General features: G+C 50.6%; 1 pseudogene; it reads left to right on the top strand.

The window, feature by feature from the left end:
• Positions 1-306: 306 nt before the first annotated feature.
• On the top strand, positions 307-1,662 carry LOC129401807 (zinc finger protein OZF-like; annotated as a pseudogene).
• Positions 1,663-20,929: the final 19,267 nt, after the last annotated feature.

Raw genomic sequence — 20,929 nt, forward strand, 5'->3', positions numbered from 1 at the left:
CAGAGGAAACTCGAGGCATACTCAAAGCCTCACTGCACCCCAAAATCCTGCTACTTCTTCAGAATGTTCTTCACTCCAGCAACCCCCAACGCTTCCCCACAGCTCTCTTCCACGTGACCTCTTCAGGAGGGCATCTGCTGTCTGGCCGCTGAGGGGACCCCCTCTCCCAACTCGGGTGTCTTCAGGCGATGCACTCTGTTGGGTGCTGGCACCTGGAGCCCAACATCCCAAGAACGCAAAGTGTGTGGGGAGACTTTCAGTGTCACCAACCTGCTGACGCGTCATATCAGGGAGCGCCATGAGGAGATGCCTTATGTGTGTGAGCTCTGTGGGAAGGGCTCCTGCTACCCCACATACCTGCAGGCTCATGCTGAGATCCATGTTGACCTCAAGAGGCCCTTTAAGTGCCCTGAGTGCCCACAGAGGTTCCAGTATCCCTGTATGCTGCGCGACCACGGTAAAGTGCACTCTGCGATCAGGCCATTCACCTGTGAGCCGTGTGGGGAAAGCTTCAGGACTCACTCGCAGCTGCTGAAGCACAGCCGCACCAAAACTAGGGAGAGGCCGTATGACTGTGAGCAGTGTGGGAAAAGCTTTGGGAGTCGCTGGGACCTGCATATGCACAACCAGACCCACAGTGGGGAGAGGCCTTATGACTGCGAGCAGTGTGGGAAAAGCTTCAGTACTTGCTCAGGCCTGCGTATTCACAGCCGGACCCACACCGGGGAGAGGCCGTATGCTTGCGAGCAGTGTGGAAAAAGCTTCAGAACTAGTTCAAACCTGCATGTGCACACCCGGACCCACACAGGGGAGAGGCCGTATGACTGCGAGCAGTGTGGGAAAAGCTTCAGGACTCACGGGGTCCTGTGTATGCACAAACGGACCCACACCGGGGAGAGGCCGTATGACTGCAAGCAGTGTGGAAAAAGCTTTGGGACTCGCTCGGACCTACTTAAGCACAGCCGGACCCACACCGTGGAGAGGCCGTATGCCTGCGAGCAGTGAGGGAAAAGTTTCGGGACTCGCTCGGAACTGCTTAAGCACAGCCGGACCCACACCGGGGAGAGGCCTTATGACTGCGAGCAGTGTGGGAAAAGCTTCGGGACTCACTGGGTCCTGCGTGTACACAAACGGACCCACACCGGGGAGAGGCCGTATGACTGCAAGCAGTGTGGAAAAAGCTTCGGGACTCGCTCCGACCTACTTAAGCACAGCCGGACCCACACTGGGGAGAGGCCGTATGCCTGCGAGCAGTGTGGGAAAAGCTTTAGTACTTGCTCAGGCCTGCATATTCATAGCCGGACCCACACCGGGGAGAGGCCGTATGACTGTGAGCAATATGGGAAAAGCTTCAGCACTAGCTCAAACCTGCGTAAGCACAGCCGGGCCCACACCGGGGAGAGGCCATAGGACTGTGAGCAGTGTGGGAAAAACTTCAGCACCAGCACACTGTTGCATAAGCACCGATGGACCCACACTGGGGAGAGGCCTTATGTCTGCCTGGAGTGCGGGAAGGCGTTCCGGGACAGCAGCTCAAGGACCAAGCACATGCGTATCCACAGGCGAGCGGCCCTACATGTGCCCACATTGCGAGAATATTTTCGCAGCCCAGACACCCTCCTGTTTCGTCTGATGGCGCACACGAACCACAGTCCTTTATAGTGTCCTGAGTGCGGCAAGGCCTTCGTCTGCCGATCCTACTTCAGAGGTCACCTGCAGACTCACCAGTCGACTCAGCCCCTCACCTGCGGGGAGTGTGACAGAGTCTTCAGCCCCCCCCCCCCCCCCCAGCACCTCAACGAGCACGTCAGGAAGCATTTTGAGGAGCAACCATTTGTGTGCCACTGCGGGCAGGGTTTTGGCCAGGCTGCAACTCTGCACACGCACGTCTGCCTTTCCCACCTTGGGGAGAAGCTCTGAACGAATCTTCTGCCCTATGCCAGAATACTCCCCTGTTTTCTACCAACCTGTGGGTAAAGAAACCTTGATTTTGCAATAGCATGTGGGGACAACTCTGTGCCTCAGTTTTCCCCCATACCCCAAAGCTCAGGGTAAATCTATTTCTTTTTAAAATCATGTTGGAACTACAACTGATGATGCTCAGGAATGGCTTTGAAGTTCTGTTCCCAGCAAATTAGTCCTGGTGATTATCAGGGGATCCTTTGGGATGCTGGGATCGAAACCTGGGACAGCCACATGGAAGGCCAGTGCCCTACCTGCTGTGCTATTGTGATGGGCCCCGGAAACTGTAATCTCGGCTGCTGTGAAGTTATTTATGACTTATGGAGCCTCAGGAGAGAGTCTAGTGGGGAATTATATTAGAGTGATGTTATGTTTTTTGTGTTTATATTTCTTTGGAGCCCACACCTGCTGCTGCTCCAGGCAAATTCCTGGCTCTGATCTCAGGGATGAATCCCGCGTGCATTGGGGGACCCTGTGATATGTCCCAGGTCCCACCCAGGTCAATTGCTGCATGGACAGCACCTTCATCTTTACTATGGCTCAGCTCTAAAATTCTATTTTATTTTAACTGCTCCATGATTTCCACGACTGTTTCAGGTCGAGTTTGCAAGCATCAGGTATTTCAGAGAATTTTTTTTTTATCTGGACACTGGTTGGTTCTCAGGGTTTCCTCCTGGTTTTGGAGTCAGGGATCACTCCATCAGTGCTTGGGGATTGTTCAGGGTGTTGAGAATAATCCCGGATTGGCTGCATGCAAGCTGGGCCCCCTGCTTACTGTCTTACTGCTCTGATGACACTGATGGAGGCAAAGCTAGCACTGACCACAGTGAAGATGCCCGTGGCTCAGCCGACTAAAAGCTGCCCTGTGAGGCCAGTACGATGTTCTGCCTCAGGACCCGGAGAAAGAGAAATGCTGGCACCGGAGGCAGACAGACGGTGGCACGAGTTGGTGTTGATTCAACACCCAGAGTGGAATCTCTTCACAGATCTGGGCTCAAAGATCATTTTTCTTCAGTCACACTCATAGGTACATCATGTCACATGAGCTTTGGTCACTATGATAAACATTGGTGGCTGGTCAGTTGGACAATAATCCTCCTAGCTGCTTAGACCTGTGCATCCACTTACCCTATTGTGTGAACATTTAGAGACGTTAGTGACTCTACACTAAATGTCCATTCATAATGAATGTCCGTTTTTTCATTTCCCAGGGGAAGCATTTTGGTTTATTCGCCCTACCCTATCAATGTGAGAAAAGAATCTCCCTCTCTCTATAGCCAGAGAGACCCTTTATTGTGCTCTGTTGTTGAACGAAGTGAAGGTTCCATGTATGAGAAATGGAGTGGGTCGCTGTGCCATGGGGACCACTTGCTCTATTGGCAATTGTGGTAGGAGTTTCTACATCGAAAGACAGAACAGTGGAGAGCATTCTGGCCTGGCACACAACCGCCAGGTTCTGTGTGAGTTTCCACCAAAGAACTTGCTGTGTGTCCAGTATTCTATGGAGCCTTTGGAACTGTGATAAATCCATTACAGTTTTTCCTGGATGTTGACGAACTCAGGTGGGTTGCAGTGAACTAATGGCCACATTGAGTTCCATATAGGTTTGTAGGGGTGGGAGGCCTGGGTAAACCTGAGCCCAGATCCTCTAATTAGGGTGAGCAGACTGACCCAAGTCATTGAGTGCTGGGGTTTCTTTTTTTTGAGGGGGGGTTACACACCTACTGTTTTCAGGGCTAACTCCTGGCTTGATGCTCAGTGATCAATTGTGGTTGGATGGGGGGCCTTTATGGGATGCCAGAGATTAAACTGGGGTCTGCCACGCATAGGGTAGGTTCTCTAACCACTGAACTCCCATCCCTGCTCCCTGAGGTTTCTGAAAACTGAATACTTTGAAGGGTTTTTTTTTTTCAGGGGTTGTGGGGTCCCACACAAGACGATGTTCAGGGATCACTCATGAAAGTGGTCGGGGAACTATATGGGTGCTGGGGATAGCTTAGAATTGCCGCCTACCTGGCTAGTGCTCCACCACTGTCCTTTCTACCCGGTCCCCGCTCTTTTCCAATTCCTTTTTTGCCTACTGAGGGGTAATCCTCACTATGTTACTAAAGGATCCCATCTTGCACTTTGGTCGTGATGCTGCTGTTTCTCTTTCTTGTCTGGAGTCCAGACTGCCGGTTCTGGGTTGCTGGAGGTGAGAACTTTCAGCCCTTTCTCCTCTGTTAAAGCCAGAGGAACTCGGTGTAACAAACTGTTTTCCTTTAGGTTATACCCAGCAGTACTCAGGTATTATTCCTGGCTTTTTACCCAGAAATTTGGGGGGTGCTGGGGATTGAAACAGTCAGTTGCATGCAAGGCAAGTGCCCCATCAGCTGAAAATGTGGGTGACTCTTACCCTGGTGAATTGTTCCTTGTTTTTATTCAAGAATATCATTATCCATTGGTGGAGTAGTAGTACAGTGGGGAAGTCACTTGCCTTTCCCATGGCTGACTGGAGGTGCATCCCTGGTATCGCTTATGGTCTCTGAGCACTGCCAGGAGTGATTTCCTGAGTGCAGAACTAGGAGGAATCCCAGAGCATCGCTGAGTGAGGCCCCAAAACCAAAATAAGACAATATCACTCTTCCTATGCTCAAACTGAATGAGGGCAACTCATCACAGCAGAGTTGAGGTGTTATAAATGAAAAGCATTTTCAGGTGACTTTAGGGGAAAGTTAAAGACATACACTTAGTTGCCATGGTGTAATATTTTCAAATCAAGTAATAATTATTTGAGGGAAATAGGGGAAATCATTTGGCATGAGGAGGGAGTGTTACAAAATCTCAGGTGTCTGTGAAAGAGTCCAACCTCTCTTGATTCAAAGCTTGGAAAGTAACTTTGGGAAATACCCTGAACTGGATGGTTAAAAAAATGTTTCTGTGGGCCCAGAGCAGGTAGGTCACTTATCTTGCACATGGCTGACCTGGGTTCAAAGCCTGGCATCCCACAGGATCTACGGATCTCGGCCAAGAGTGATCCCTGAGTGCATAGCCAGGAGTCAGCCCTGAGCATTGGTGGGTTTGACCCCCAAATTTTTGCATGAGAGCAGATGCTTAATAAAGTGAATGTGGGCTGGAACAGCAGGAAAGGCTCTTGGCTTGCACAAGAGTGGCCTGGGTTCAATCCTAGGCATCCTATTACGGTCTACAGAGCCCTGCCACTAGTCAGCTCTGAGTGCAGGGGCAGAAGTCAGCCATGGCAAAGCCAGTTATGTCTGCCAGATATATATATATATATATAATTATATATTTATATATTTCTTTTATGTCATACCCGGCAATTCATAGGGATTACTCTTGGTTCTGTACTCAGGAATTACCCCTGGTGGTGCCCTGGGGACCATATGGGATGTTGGGAATCGAACTCAGGTTGGCCGCGGGCAAGGCTAATGCCCTACCCACCTTGCTATGACTCAAGCCCAGATATTTTTAATTAAAAAAAAAACTGAAGAAAGTAAACTATTGAGTTTGTATAGAAGTCATTCCAAGTGAATGAACTTTCCTGGACATCCAGAATCAACTTATAATGAAGATCAGGTGGGAGGAGAGCAATTTTCTGCCTCTGCGTCTGTCATCAGAGGCCATTCCGCTCTCCGGGATAAGGGGCCTTTCAGGCACTCACAGTGTCAAGATTTCTTTTCAGAGCCCTTTTTTTTTTTTTTTCTTTTTGGGTCACACCCGGCGATGCACAGGGGTTACTCCTGGCTCTGCACTCAGGAATTACTCCTGGCTCTGCTCAGGGGACCATATGGGATGCTGGGAATCGAACCCGGGTCGACCGCGTGCAAGGCAAACGCCCTACCCGCTGTGCTATTGCTCCAGCCCCATCAGAGCCCTTTTTAAGTCTTTGTTCCTGAGGGTGTAGATGAAGGGTTCAGCATGGGGGTGACCACCATGTAAATCACTGAGGCCATGTTGCTGGAACAGGAGCTGTGGGAGGCAGAAGAACTCAGCCCATGCAGTAGAAGAGGGGGACCACGGAGAGGTGCGAGACGCAGGTGGAAAATTCCTGAGACTTGCCCGAGTGTAGCCATGCTGCTGATGGAGAAAATGATCTTTGTGTGGGAATAAAGGATGCCCGTGAAGGGTTTGCCTTCCAGCACCCAGATGGCGGTGTACAGCACGATGCCATTCAGCAGAGTGTCGGAACAAGCCTGTCAAGCCACTTGATTAATTTCACAGAAAAAATGGGGGATTTCCAGTACCATGCAGAAGGACAGTTGCAGCACCATGAAACTATGCAGTATGGAGTTTGGGGCGCTCATGACCCAGTATCCTACAGATCTGGGTTCATGATGACCGTGTAGTGCAGGTGTGGTACATGGCCACAAAGTGGTCATAGGCCATCATGGTCAGCAAGAAGTTGTCCAGTATGGCAAAGATGATGTGAAAATGCATAGGTGGTTGCTGCCCTTGTAGGAGATGCCTTGACTTTTCGCCTGGATGTTCTGTAGCATATTGGGGACGGTGGTGGAGATGGAGCAGATGTCCACCAAGGATACGTTGGAGAAAAAGAAGTTCGTGGGTGTGTAGAAGTGGGGGTCCAGAGTGATGGCCAGGATGATGAGCAGGTTCCATTTGACAGTGACCAGGTATGTGGATAGGAGTAGCTGAAGATGTGGGGCTGCAATTCTGCCTTCTTTGATAGTCCCAGAAGGAAGAATTGTGAAATTCTGATATAATTCTCTGTTTCCATGTATAGGTAAACACCAGGAAGGGGGGAAATTGAAAACATAACGGCTAGTTTTCTCCAAACAGAACATGACTAATGTAAGTTGAAATTCTACAGTTGCTATTTTTTAGAAAAAAACTTTGGCACTCTGGCATGGAAATTGTAAGAATCCCCTAGGTCTTATATGAATAGGAATTTGTCTTATTCAGTCTCCCACCTCCAAACGAATGTATTGTATGAATATATTTTACTTTAATTTTCAGTGGGATGGGAGCAATTTTTAGGGAGGGCCATACCTGGTGGTGCTCAGGACTTACTCTTGACTCTGCACTTAGGCATCAATCCTGGTGGTGCTCAGGGACCCTATGGAATGCTGAGGATAAAACCTACCTCAGCCACATGCAAGGCAAATGTCATACTCACTGTACCATTGTTCTGGCTCCTGAAAGAAATTTTGTGATTTTTTTTTTCTTTTTGGATCACATTCGGCAATGCAGAGGGGTTACTCCTGTCTCTGCACTCAGAAATAACTCCTGGCGGTGCTCAGGGGACCATAGGGAATGCTGAAATCGAAACCAGGTCGGCCCCGTGCAAGGCAATGCAATACCCACGTTGCTATCACTCCAGCCCCAAAATTCAATATTTTTGAACTGAACTATTTTTGTTTTTGTTTTAGGGCCACTCAGGCAGTGCTCTGGGCTTACTCTCTCCTCTGTGCTCATAAATCACTCCTGACAATGCTTGGCGGACCATATGGGAGTTTAGGGATCAAACCTCACTCAGCTGCTGGCAAGATAAGAACTCCAGCCACTATACTATCACTCAGGCTCCTAAAATACTTTTTTATTTAGGAACACTGTTATTTATTCAGCCACTGATTAAGCTGAATGAAGCAGACATGAACTCCACATTACTTAAAAAAAATTTAATTGAATATTCATGAGCATGAAAATTACAATTTGATCATTATTGGGCTTCAGTCATACAGTGATCCAACACCCATCCCTCCCCCAGTGTACATTGCTCACCACAAATGTCCCATTTCCATCCCACCATCCCACATTATCTCACCCCCACCCCCAGCCTCCCTCCATGACAGGCACTTTCCTTTTTGCTCTCTGTCTCCTTTTCCTTTTCTGCATTATGGTTTGCAATACATGTACTAATAGGTCATCATGTTTGCTCAGGGCATTCAGTGTTGAAATAAAATTCTTTATTTTTTCGGGGCCGGAGTGATAGCACAGTGGGTAGGGCGTTTGCCTTGCACGCAGCCGACCCGGGTTCGATCCCCAGCATCCCATATGGTCCCCCAAGCACTGCCAGGAGTAATTCCTGAGTGCAAAGCCAGATGTAACCCCTGAGCATCGCTGGGTGTGACCCAAAAAGCAAAAAAAAGCAAAAAAAAAAAATTCTTTATTTTTTCTTTTTGGGTCACACCCAGCAATGCTCACCAACTTGGCGTGTTCTGAGCTGTATTTTGCTATATTCATGCCTCCTCTTCCTTGTAGAGGAGCGTTGGGGCACCCTCAGAACGTGAGGTGATGGTGTGTAGGGTTGACTATAACAGGAATTCTTTCCAAAGGGCTTAGTCAAACAGAGCAAAGTGGGTTCAGAACTCTTCTTGTTCATAGTGAAGAGAACAACAAAAGAATCTTGCCCTGGTTGTGGCTGACCAGGTTCAATCCCAGGTACTCAATGCTCCCCAGAACCCTGTGGGCCCCCACGAATATCCCCCCAAAAAAATCCTCGGTGCCAGAGCTAAAGTACAGTGGGTAGGGCATTCGCCCTGCATGCAGCTGACCCAGGTTCAACCCATGCCATCCCATAGGGTCCCCCAAGCACCAGCACGAGTCCTTCCTGAGTGCAGAGCCTGGAGTAACCATTGAGCATCACTGGATGTGACCAAAAACAAAAAAACATCCTAGGCAGAAGTGACATATTTAGAATTTCCTGTGTCCCCCTGTTCATTCTCAGGCAGCTGGCTCTGGAGCACTGCTCACTGGGTGCCCCTCCATGCTGAGTTTGAGTGGGGTGAGCCCCAGGCAGCATGGACACCTGGACACAGTTCACCAGTTTATTCTTTGATGTGAGGCCCAGCAGGGCGGGGCAGGGCCGGAAGTTGCTGGACTCTCATCCCTTGCAGCCCTTCGCGGGTGTAAGCGAGTCGAATCCACCAGAGGCAGTTTCCTCTGGCACATGGATCCCTCAGGAATGAAGGCAGCATCACTGGGATCTGGGGTAACACCTGAACCCCCACTCCACCCCACCCAGTGCACACCTCCTGATCTGGCCAGGTGATTCAGGGGAGGAGGGGTCGGAGGCAGGGGTGCGGCAGCGTCCAGAGTTGAGCTGAGGCAGTTGGGGGCACACAGCTCCACCAGGGGACCCGGTTCCTTCTGGGGTTCGACTTTGTTCCTTCACTCGGGTACCGCCCCATCTGTCCAGCTCCCCAAAATGTCACGAGAAGCTAACGAGCAGTCTCAGTCGAACAGGAAGGAATCCAGTGGTCAACAAGGAGGTCCGGAAGCAGCAGAGTTTTGGGGGCACAGGGCAGGAGGCAGGTTATGGGAGGCCTGTACCATCTGCGAGCTGAACGTCCTTTGTATGGGGTACAGAGATGCTAAATTTCTAGCTAAACTTCTGCTGTGCCCCACAAGAAAGGAGTGGAGAGGTTTGGGGTCTCCCTGGGGGCTGAAGCAGGAAGGAGATTTCTCTTGCCTGACTGTGAGGCAGTTGCAGGAGAAGATAAATGGGGCAACTTGAGCCGCAGCTCCATGTGTGCCCACCTGGGGGTGTCCGGTCTGTTCCCCCCTCCTGCTATGCAACCCTGGAGACTCTCAGCTACCCAAAGAGAGGAGCCCCAGCTGGAAGCGACCTTCTGTTCGGGCTGTCCTGTCCGAAGCCCGTGGCTGCCTTGTGGAGCAGCTGCAGGACGCTTCCCTGGTGGCACTGAATTCCAGCAGGGTCAGGCTCAGGCTGTCCGGAGCCGGCGGCCAGGAAGCCCGTGAGGGGTCCGCCATCCAGCACCCAGACAGCATCGTACAGCACGATGCCATTCAGCAGAGTGTTGGAACAAGCCTGTCAAGCCACTTGATTAATTTCACAGAAAAAATGGGGGATTTCCAGGACCATGCAGAAGGACAGTCGCAGCACCATTAAATTTTGCAGTATGGTGTTCGGGGCGCTCATGACCCAGTATCCTACAGATCTGGGGTTCATAATGACCGTGTAGTGCAGAGTGTGGTAGATGGCCACAAAGTGGTCATAGGCCATCACGGTCGGCAAGATGTTGTCCAGTATGGCAAAGATGATGAGAAAATGCATGGGTGGATGCTGACCTTGTAGGACATGGCTTGGCTTTTCACCTGGATGTTCTGTAGCATCTTGGGACGGTGGTGAAGATGAAGCAGATGTCCACTTAGGACAGGTTGGAGAAAAAGAAGTATGTGGGCGTGTGGAAGTGGGGGTCCAGACTGATGGCCAGGATGATGAGCAGGTTCCGTTTGACAGTGACCAGGTCATTTGACAGGAATAGCTGAAGATGTGGGGCTGCAATTCTGGCTCCCTTGATAATCCCAGAAGGAAGAATTGTGAAATTCTGGTATAATTCTGTTTCCATATGTAGGAAACTACCAGGAAGGGGGGAAATTGAAAACATAATGGCTAGTTTTCTTGAAACAGAACATGACTAACGTAAGTTGAAATTCTACAGTTGCTATTTTTTAGAAAAAAACTTTGGCACTCTGGCATGGAAATTGTAAGAATCCCCTAGGTCTTATATGAATAGAAATTTGTCTTATTCAAAGTCTCCCACCTCCAAACGTATGTACTGTATGAATATATTTTACTTTAATTTTCAGTGGGATGGGAGCAATTTTTAGGGAGGGCCATACCTGGTGGTGCTCAGGACTTACTCTTGACTCTGCACTGAGGCATCAATCCTGGTGGTGCTCAGGGACCCTATGGGATGCTGAGGATAAAACCGGCGTCAGCCACATGCAAGGCAAATGTCATACCCACTGTACTATTGTTCTGGCTCCTGGTAGAAAATTTGTGACTTTTTTTTTTGGATCACATCCGGCGATGCACAGGGGTTACTCCTGGCTCTGCACTTAGAAATTACTCCTGGCAATGCTCAGGGAACCATAGGGGATGCTGGGAATCGAACCCAGGTCAGCCACCTGTGAGGCAGACGCCCTACCCACTTTGCTGTCACTCCAGCCCCAAAATTCAATATTTTTTATCTGAACTATTTTTGTTTTTGTTTTGGGGCCACTCAGGCAGTTCTCTGGGCTTACTCTGTCCTCTGTGCTCAGGAATCACTCCTGGCAGTGCTTGGGGGACCATATGGGAGTTTAGGGATCAAACCTCACTCAGCTTCTGGCAAGACAAGAACTGCAGGCACTGTACTATCACTTTGGCTCCTAAAATAATTTTTTACATAGGAACATTGTTATTTATACAGCCAGTGATTAAGCTGAACAAATCAGGCATGAACTCCACATTACTTTAAAAAAGTTAATTGAATATCCATGAGCAAGACAATTACAATTTGTTCGTTTGGGTTTCAGTCATACAGTGATCCAACACCCATCCCTCCACCAGTGTACATTGCCCACCACAAATGTCCCGTTTCCATTTCACCATCTCCCAGTACCCCACCTCCACCTCCCTCCATGACAGGCACTTTCCTTTATGCTCTCTGTCTCCTTTTCCTTTTCTGTATTATGGTTTGCAATACATGAACTATTTATCAAAAATAGTTCAGATAAAAAATATTGAATTTTGCCCTTTGGACCTTGCTGCGGAGCGAGCATGATGGAAGAGCCCAAGGAAGTTCCCTTGGACTCCAAGCAGCCCACTGAACTAATTCCGGCACGGGATTGGAGAACCCACGGCGGGCTGAGACAGTGGAAACCGGGGTCCCCCAACTCTTTTAACCTCTCTCTCTCAACCCCTTCCTCCCGAGCACAGCGCAGGGTCCGCGGCTTTCTGAGCGCAAAATGGAGACACCGAGCCTCTCTCTCTAGGTTTCTCCATCTTATGAGCACCATAAAAGGGTAACAGTTTATAGTGATGTTATTTCTGGTTGTACTTTCCCTGGACTTTATACAGAAACCCAAAACCTAATGTCATCTAAGCATCAGCAATATGTAATGGTTCCTTTTCAATGGGTCAGACTTTTGTGGGAGATCCTAACAAGAATAGTAAGTCTTTTGCTGAAATATTGAAGGCAATCAAAGTTGTAGCCATCTCTCTAGACTGAACTAAGCTATATCCCCACGCCGGCTGAGAAGAAATTTTCTTCTTTCTCGGGAAGAAACGCGGCGTGGCGTCAACCATAGTGTGATGTCCATTAAGCAAACAGACCTGGTGGCGTGGGAATGGGATATAAGGGGGAAAATTATGTACATGGGACAGTGGGACGCTGGTGGAATCTCGAGCCGGAGCCGATACCAGCACAAGACCTTTGGTTCCAGAAACTGCTTGCAGACACTCTACTAGACTATCAACTAAGCCAGAGCCCCACGCCTGCTGATGACGGGAAATAACCATCCTTTTCGGTTTTTTTTTTCCCCTTGTCAGGCAGCGTGGTGATTACTAAACAGGCGTGAACTCGGTGGCACGGGGCAAGGGGGAAAAAGAGAAGTTATGTAACAAACAGCGGGACTTAATATCTCTATATTCTTAGCAATGGAGAACTACCAAATGCCTCCTTGGCAATAGGACTGTCTTTTTCTTTTTTGGGGGAAACCTCAACAACGGTAGTGAGTTGTGTGTTGAAACATGGAATGTAATCGAGATAAAGCGTAAACGAAGTGAAACTTATCACTTACAAGGGTGGGGACTGGGGAGGTGGGAGGGGACGGCAGGTATACTGGAGGGGTTGGTGATGGAAGATGGGCACTGGTGAAGGGAAGGGTGTTTGAGTATTGTATAACTGACATAATCCTGAGAACTATGTAACCCTCCACATGGTGATTCAATGAAATTTAAAATAAATAAATAAAAGTATGCAAATTGTCAAAAAATATTGAATTTTGGGGCTGTAGTGATACCAAAGTGGGTAGGGCGTCTGCCTTGCAGGTGGCTGACCTGGGTTCGATTCCCAGCATCCCCTATGGTTCCCTGAGCAATGTTTGTTCAGGGCATTCAGTCTTGAAACAAAATTGTTTATTTATTCTCTCTGGGGCACACCCAGCAATGCTCACCAACTTGGGGTGTTCTGATCTGTATCTTGCTATATTCATGCCTCCTCTTCCTTGTAGAGGAGCGTTGGGGCACCCTCAGAACGTGAGGTGGTGGTGTGTAGGGTTGACTATAACAGGAATCCTTTCCAAAGGGCTGAGTCAAAGAGAGCAAAGCGGGTTCAGAACTCTTCTTGTTCAAAGCAAAGAGAACAACAAAATAATCTTGCCCTGCTCGTGGTTTACCAGGTTCAATCCCAGGTACTTAGTGCTCCCCACAACCTTGTTGTACCACACGAAAGTCCCCCCAAAAAATCCTCGGTGCCAAAAATAACGTACAGTGGGTAGGGCATTTGCCTTGCATGCAGCTGACCCAGGTTCAACCCATCCCATCCTATAGGGTCCCCCAAGCACCAGCAGGAGTCCTTCCTGAGTGCAGAGCCTGGATTAACCCTTGAGCATCACTGGATGTGACCAAAAGGAAAAAAACATCCTAGGCAGAAGTGACGTATTTTGAATATTTGTGTCCCCCTGTTCATTCTCAGGCAGCTGGCTCTGGAGCACTGCTCACTGGGTGTCACTCCATGCTGACTTTGTGTGGGGTGAGCGTCAGGCAGCATGGACACCTGGACACAGTTCACCAGTTTATTCTTTGATGTGAGGCCCAGCAGGGCGGGGCAGGGCCGGAAGTTGCTGGACTCTCTCATCCCTCCAGCCCTTCGGAGGGTATAAGGGAGTTGAATCCACCAGAGGTGACTTCCTCTGGCACATGGATCCCTCAGGAATGAAGGCAGCACCACTGAGATCCAGAGTAACACCTGAACCTCCACTCTACCCCACCCGGTGCACACCTCCTGATCTGGCCAGGTGATTCAGGGGAGGGGGGTCGGTGTCCAGAGTTGAGCTGAGGTAGTTGAGGGCACACAGCTCTGCCAGGGGACCCAGTTCCTTCTGAGGTTCGACTTTGGTCTTTCACTCGTGGACCGCCCCATCTGTCCAGCTCCCTCAAATGTCAACAAGCAGTGTCTATCGAACAGGAGGGAATCTAGTGGTCAACAAGGAGGTCTGGAAGCAGCAGTTTTGGGGGGGACAGGGCAGGAGGCAGGTTAAGGGGAACCTGTACCATCTGCCAGCTGAAAGTCCTTTGTATGGGGAACAGAGATGCTAAACTTCTAGCTAAACTTCCGCTCTGCCCCACAGGAGAGGAGGGGAGAGGTTTGGGGCCTCCCTGGGGGCTGAAGAATGAAGGAGATTCCTCTTGTCTGACCGTGAGGTAGTTGCAGGAGAAGGTAAATAGGGCGACTTGATCCTCAGCTCCTTGTGTGCCCATGTGGGGGTGTCCCGTCTGTTCCCCGCCGCCCTTCTGCTCCTGCAACCCCCGAGACTCTCAGCTACCCAAGCAGAGGGGCTCCAGCTGGAAGCGAATTTCTGTTCCGGCTGTCCTGTCTGAAGCCCGCGGCTGCCTTGTGGAGCAGCTGCAGGACGCTTCCTTGGTGGCGCTGAATTCCAGCAGGGTCAGGCTCAGGCTGTCCGGAGCCGGCGACAACCAGGTCGAGCAGCGGCAGGATGCGTCCCTGGCGGCACTGAATTCCAGCAGGGTCTCAGCCTGGCCCTACCGGAACTTCGGGATTGCGGGCAGAGCGGGTCAGGGGTACAGTGCATGGACGCGAGGACCCCACTGCGCCCTCCCGCCGCCCACTCTGCGGACCTGGCAGTCGTCCTGGGGGTCCGAAGACCGGCCACCGCCATCTGGTTGAGGCCCAGCGCCTGGCGTAAGGCCCCCTGGAAGCGAAGCGCGAGGCCCTGGCACCCCGCACCGCGTCCAGCCTGGTGGTCAAGTTCTGGCACTGGCAGGAGAAGGTCTGCCTGGAGCCGGTGGCCGGCGCTCAGCAGGGACAGGAAGGTCACCCGCACAGTGCTCACCAGGCGCCGTCTGTGTCCACGCAGGAGAACTGCTGGTGCCCAGGCAGGAGTCAGGGGCCAGCGGGCCACCAGGGTCAGGTCGGCCAGCCCTGGCTCTTCCTTCTGTTTGCACTTTGTGTTTGTTTTTGCACACCTGGCGGTGCTCAGGGATGACTCCTGGCGGGCCTCAGGGGAAACTATGTGGTGCCTGGGATCCAACCCCGATAGACGAGTACAAGGCCAGCGCATCCCTGCTGGACATCGCTGCGGCCCAACAAATAAAAAAAGAAAATTTTAAGCTTATAGTGTTGCATACTTCACATTCTGCCCCTGGGATACTAGTACAAGGAAATAATATTGTGGAATGGAGTTTTTTACGTAATAAGCCTACAAAACAAATTGACCACTTATGTGTATAAAATATCTCAAATAATTATAAAAGGAAGAAAGAGGACTAGACAATTAATAGGGAGTTCCAGTGCCAGATCCAGATCCAGATCAAGACTGAGAAGGAATGATTTCCTCTAGACAGTATTCCATGTATTCTTGTATTAATCCATCTATGAGACTCCTCGAGGGAAGAAGTTTTTATTTTTCAGAGCCTGAGTAGTGTTTAAATGCTGGAGACTTTTCATTGACCATGGGAGAAGAATCCAACGACTGGAGCGCTTTGTCAAACCAATCAGCTATCTTCTTTGATGGATCAAGAGATTCCTTGGGCTGCTCATAGCTGCTATCATGGGGCTCATAACAGAGACCCCAAAAATGGCCGTGGCAGACATAGCTCTTGTTAGGACGAGACCACCCCTCAGTACTCAGAGAGACACAGAGTCCAGCGGGATTGCAAAACACACACCGAAATTTTATTATTCCAGCTAGCTGGGGCCGACCTGTCCTGCTGAAGCAGGAGGCCAGAGCTCAACCCCGAGGGCTTACAGCAGAGGGTTTATATAGCCATCCTGGGCACACAGGCCTCAGGAGTTGGCACAAAGATAAACAATTCCAAAAGCAGAGATAACTTCAAACAATTCATAATGAACAAAAGCACATAGGCAAAAACAGAAGTAACCTAAAATATAATGAACAAAAGCATTGAGGAACAATATATCAATATGACATTCCCAATTCTATACATCCAGAAAACAAGGCATTCCCATAGATCAAGAAAGCATGGGGGCTGGAGCAATGGCACAGAGGGTAGGGCATTTTCCTTGCTCTCTGAGACCCAAGTTCGATTCCCTGCATCCCATATGGAACCCTGAGCACCGCCAGGAGTAATTCCTGAGTGCAGAGCCAGGAGTAACCCCTGTGCATCAGTGGGTGTGACTTAAAAAGCAAAAAAATTTAAAAAAGCATCTTGTCAGTTCAATACTTATCAGACACAGGATACAAGACAGGAGGCATCTACTCCTGACTTTCCAGCTCCATGTCTGTGTAAACACCAGTTAGTTCCTTTATTCTACTAACTCAGTCATAAATCCTTCATGGCCAAGGCTGCTTTCCACCAAGTGGTACTGTTAAAAAATTAGATCAGTTAAATCATATATCCTTCTGATGTAGGCAGGTAGATAGGGAATGGCCCTTGGCAATGAAACAGATTATGAAAGTCTCTGGGAAGGAGAATCCTGAGACTGACCCACCTTGTGGATACAGAAAACAGACCTGATAAGACCTTCAGCAGACCCTGAGGAGGTTGCACCCCTCCCCATGAAGTTCTTGGAATTCTATGGACCTCTCCCTTAATCTGATTAAAATGTGATCCAGCCTAAAGAAGACCCACCCTCCCTGGTAACCTCCTTAGCAACGGACTTTTACCTGGGAAGAAGCCCCATGTGGGGGCAGGTTGAAGAAACCCTATAAAGGCCACCTTGAACAAAGGAAGTGTGCACATATGCTGCCTGAGCCCCTGTGCTGCTTGTGCCCACGTGGCTGAGCACATGTGGTGCCCGAGCACATGTGTCGCCCGCATCTCCCCCGTTGAGATGTGTACTTTCATGCTTTTGTGTCCAGTGCTAGGATGTGTGTAGCACTCTCTCCACCCTTGGAGAAGCCCACGTTCTCTCTTGAGTGCGTTATTCACACTATTCTCTCTCCTACTTATCCCTTCCTCCTTCCCTCAGAAACCTCTGAATAAAATCTGTTACTTCACTGCTCATCTACTCCTGAAATTCTTTTTCGAGAGCGAGACAAGAACCCAGTAACTCTGGGTCCTGGGTCGTAGAGGTGGCTGGGGAGAAAGTGACCGTCTTTCTCCTCCCCGCTTCATGTTCGTCACCCGTGGGGCCCACCGACATCACATCCTGGCCTGAAATGTCTCCTACACACCTTATGGCCAGAGTGAGAAGGGACCAGTTCAGCCACTTCTCAGATCCCCCGCGCATTTTCTATGGTCATACTGAGGAATCTGCCTCTCACAATACAATGATGGTTAAAGTCTGTCCTAAACGAAAAGGGGGAGATGTTGGGGCTGGACTGAGTTATCAGGGCGAGCCCATATAGACTGTACCATACTACGGACAGGAACATAGACACCCACAAATATGGGCGAGATTTCTCCTGTGTCCTGACTGGTTTGGATGAAGCTGAATATTTCCCCCTTCAAGCTACCTTCAGAAAATAATCTCAGTATATTGAAAGGGGCAGTTTTCCTTTTATAAGAGGAGCCTTGACATGCAGATATCCTGTCTGATCTTTAACCTGATCACCTAGGCCTAATCCTTGACATTGTAGATTGCTGGCTCTGGCCCAGCCTAGTGTTTGAGATGTAGATTTCAGATGCCTGCCCAGCCTTGTATTTGGGATGTAAATCCAAGTGCTTATCACCCAAGAAAGGTTTTGTTTTTGTATCTTCTTTCCAAAGGCCAAAATTACTGGCCTGCAGATGCAAGGAAACAAGGCATGTTTTGCTGCCTCAATGTTCTTTCTGTAACTTCTCTTGATGCCATTAATGACATCACTGTATTGTGCCATTTAGAGGTACCATGATCAATAAAAGGAGATTACTGAGCTCTCTACCTTGGTCACAGAGTCAGAGAGAACCTGGACCCACCATGACATACATTTCTTCCAAATTCCTTGTCTCAGCATCCCTTGTCATCAGCACCTGCGACTGCATGAACCTTCATGCAACAGTTTATGGTGAAGAGGAGCAACAAAATAATCTAGTCTTGATCGTGGCCGCCAAGGTTCAATCCCAGGTACTCAATGGTTCACTGAACCCTGGGGGTCCACACACTCCTCCACCACCACCAAAAAAAATCCTCGGTGCCAGAGCTCTAGTAGAGCGAGTAGTGCGTTTGCCTTGCATGTAGCCGACCCGGGTTCAACCCCTGCCATCCCATAGGGTCCCCCAAGCACCACCAGGAGTCATTCCTGGAGTAATCCCTGAACATCGTTATCCTCAGCAGGCAGAAATAATGTTTTTAGAATTTCCATGGAAGGAGATTGCCAAGTCTTAGGCTCATTATTACTGTGTTAATTAAAATTCTTCTTAACCCACCCCCAGTTATTCTGACCGCTGTCACCGTCACCCCAGACATCTAGAGATGCTGGAGGTGAATCTCGCCTCTGTCACCCTCCTCCATGGAGAACAAAGGGCTTGGGAATTCTCATATGTCTAGGAACCCCAAAACTCCCAGGAAGGAGATGACATCCTCAGAAATGTGGGGTGCTGGGGTGTGGGGACGAGGGGCTGGAGACCTTGTGAACCGGTTGGTTTGAAGGGATGGTCCTGTGGCAGGGCACAGCCTCTCCTGTGTCACCCTGTTCGCTCTCTGGCAGCTGGCTCTGGAGCACTGCTCACTGGGTGTCCCTCCACGCATAGAGTGAGTGAGGCGAGCCCCAGGCAGCACGGACACCCGGACACAGTTCACCAGTTTATTCTCTGACCCTAGGCCCCGCAGGGTGCGGGCAGGGCTGGAAGATGCTGGACTCTCTCATCCCCTTCAGCTCTTGGCGGGTGTAAGCGAGTTGAATCCACTAGAGGAGGCCTCCTCTTGGCCCAGGGATCCCTCGAGAATGATAGTGGCATGTGGGGTCCAGGGTCACTTCCCAATCCCCACTCCACCCCTCCCCAGGCCACTGCTCCTGACCTGGCTGGGTGATTGGGGGAGGGGGTTAGAAGCAGGGGTGGGGCAGCATCTGGAATGGGGCTGAGGCGGTGGGGGAGGGGGGCATACAGCTTTGCAGGGGTCCCCAGTTACTTCTGGATTTCGACTTTGGTTCCGACACTCGGGGAACCCCCACCTGCTCTGCTCCCCTAAATGTCAGGGGAAGCCTCAAGCCATCTCGGGCTGACCAGGAGGGAATCCAGTGGTCAACAAGGAGGTCCGGAATCAACAGAGTTTTGGGGGGACAGGGCAGGGAGGCAGGTATGGGGGGCCCTGTATCAGCTCAGGCTGGAAGTCCTTTCTCTGGGGTGTAGGGGTGCTAAACTTCCAGCTAACCTTTAGGTGAGGCCCACCCCCCCCAAGAGAGGACGGGAGAGGTTTGGGGTTTCCCCGGGGACTGAAGAAGAAAGAAGATTCCTCTTGTCTGACCTTGAGGCAGTTGCAGAAGATAAATAGGGCGGCTGGAGGCCTCAGCACCATCAGTGCCCCCGTGGGGTCTTTCCGTCTGTCCCCCTCCCCCGACCCCCGAGACTCTCAGCTACTGAAGCAGACGGGCCCCACTGGAAGCCGAACTTCTGGTCGGACTGTCCGAAGCAGGTGTCCGCCACTTTGACCAGCTGCAGGACGCGTCCCTGGGTGGCGCTGAATTCCAGCAGGGTCTCCGCCTGGCCCTTCCAGAACTGTGGGGGTGCAGGCAGGGCGGGTCAGGGGCGTAAAACAAGGACACAGGGATCCCCCTGCGCCCTCCCGTTGCCTGCTCCTCGGACCCAGCAACCATCCTGGGGGCTCCTGAGTGCAGCAGCCGTTATCTGGTTAAGGTCCAGCTCCTAGCCTTCGGCTCCCTGCCAGCACTCGTGGGGCCCTGGCCCCCGGAGGCTGCATCCCGCCTGGTGGCCGAGTTCTGGCACAGGCAGGTGAAGGTCTGCCTGGCGCCAGCGCTCAGCCACAGCAGGGACAGGAAGGTCAGCTTCATGCTGCTCAGCGGGCCGCCCTCTGCGTCCCCTTAGGAGAACTGCCTGTGTTTGGCAGGAGAAAGGGCCAGCGGGCCGCCAGGGGCTAGAGCCGGCAAGCCCAGGCTCTTCCTCCCGTTTGAACTTATTATTCTCTTTGAATACCTGGCGTGCTCAGGGATGACTCCTGGCGGGGTCAGGGGACATGAAGTGCCCAGGATTGAACCATGGTCGATGCGTGCAAGGCCAGCGCATCCCCGCTGGACATCGCAGCGGTCCTGCTGCGCCTCTTTCCCTCTAGAGATGCCTGTGCTCTCTCCCTAGCGCGTGCTTCTCTCTAAACCTTTCTTTTTAAAATATTTTTATTTTTTTTATTAATTTGCCGTGAGATACAGTAACAAAAATTTCATGTTTGAACTTCCATCATATGGTCATCCAACACCCATTCCTTCACCAGTGCACATTTTCCATCACCCAAATCCCCAGTATTCCCCACCCCCCTCACTTTCCATACCTCCGCCTCTAGGAAACCCCGAGTCCCGAGTTGCCACCCTTCTGGCTGCTGATCAAGCTGTTTATCGGCCAGGATCTCATAGACTCAGAAACAAACCTCAGAACCCAGTGGCTTTTGGCAGAAATGTGTCCGGACAACGCATTAGGTTTCCAATACCGGACCACCCCAGGTGGGAATGGGTTTCGTGCCTTGGCCTGTTTCCCTTGGCGGCTAGGTTGCTGCCACCATCTTCCAGAGGCCTAGGGACAACCAGGAAGGGGCCCGCAGTGATGAGGAATGCGGAGCCTCATGGGACGGGGGCAGAACCAGTCCATTAGATTACAGTTTCCGGGGGCTATCACAATAGCACAGCAGGTAAGGCACTGGCCTTCCATGTGGCTGACCCAGGTTTCGATCCCAGCATCCCAAAGGATCCCCTAATTATCACCAGGACTGATTTGCTGGGAACAAAACTTCAAGCCATTCCTGAGCATCATCGGTTGTAGTTCCAACATGATTTAAGAAAGAAATAGATTTACCCTGAGCTTTGGGGTATGGGGGAAACTGAGGAACAAAGTTGTACCCCACATGCTCTTGCGACACCAAAGTTTCTT

Source organism: Sorex araneus, chromosome 2 (assembly GCF_027595985.1).
Source record: "Sorex araneus isolate mSorAra2 chromosome 2, mSorAra2.pri, whole genome shotgun sequence".
Taxonomy (NCBI): domain Eukaryota; kingdom Metazoa; phylum Chordata; class Mammalia; order Eulipotyphla; family Soricidae; genus Sorex; species Sorex araneus.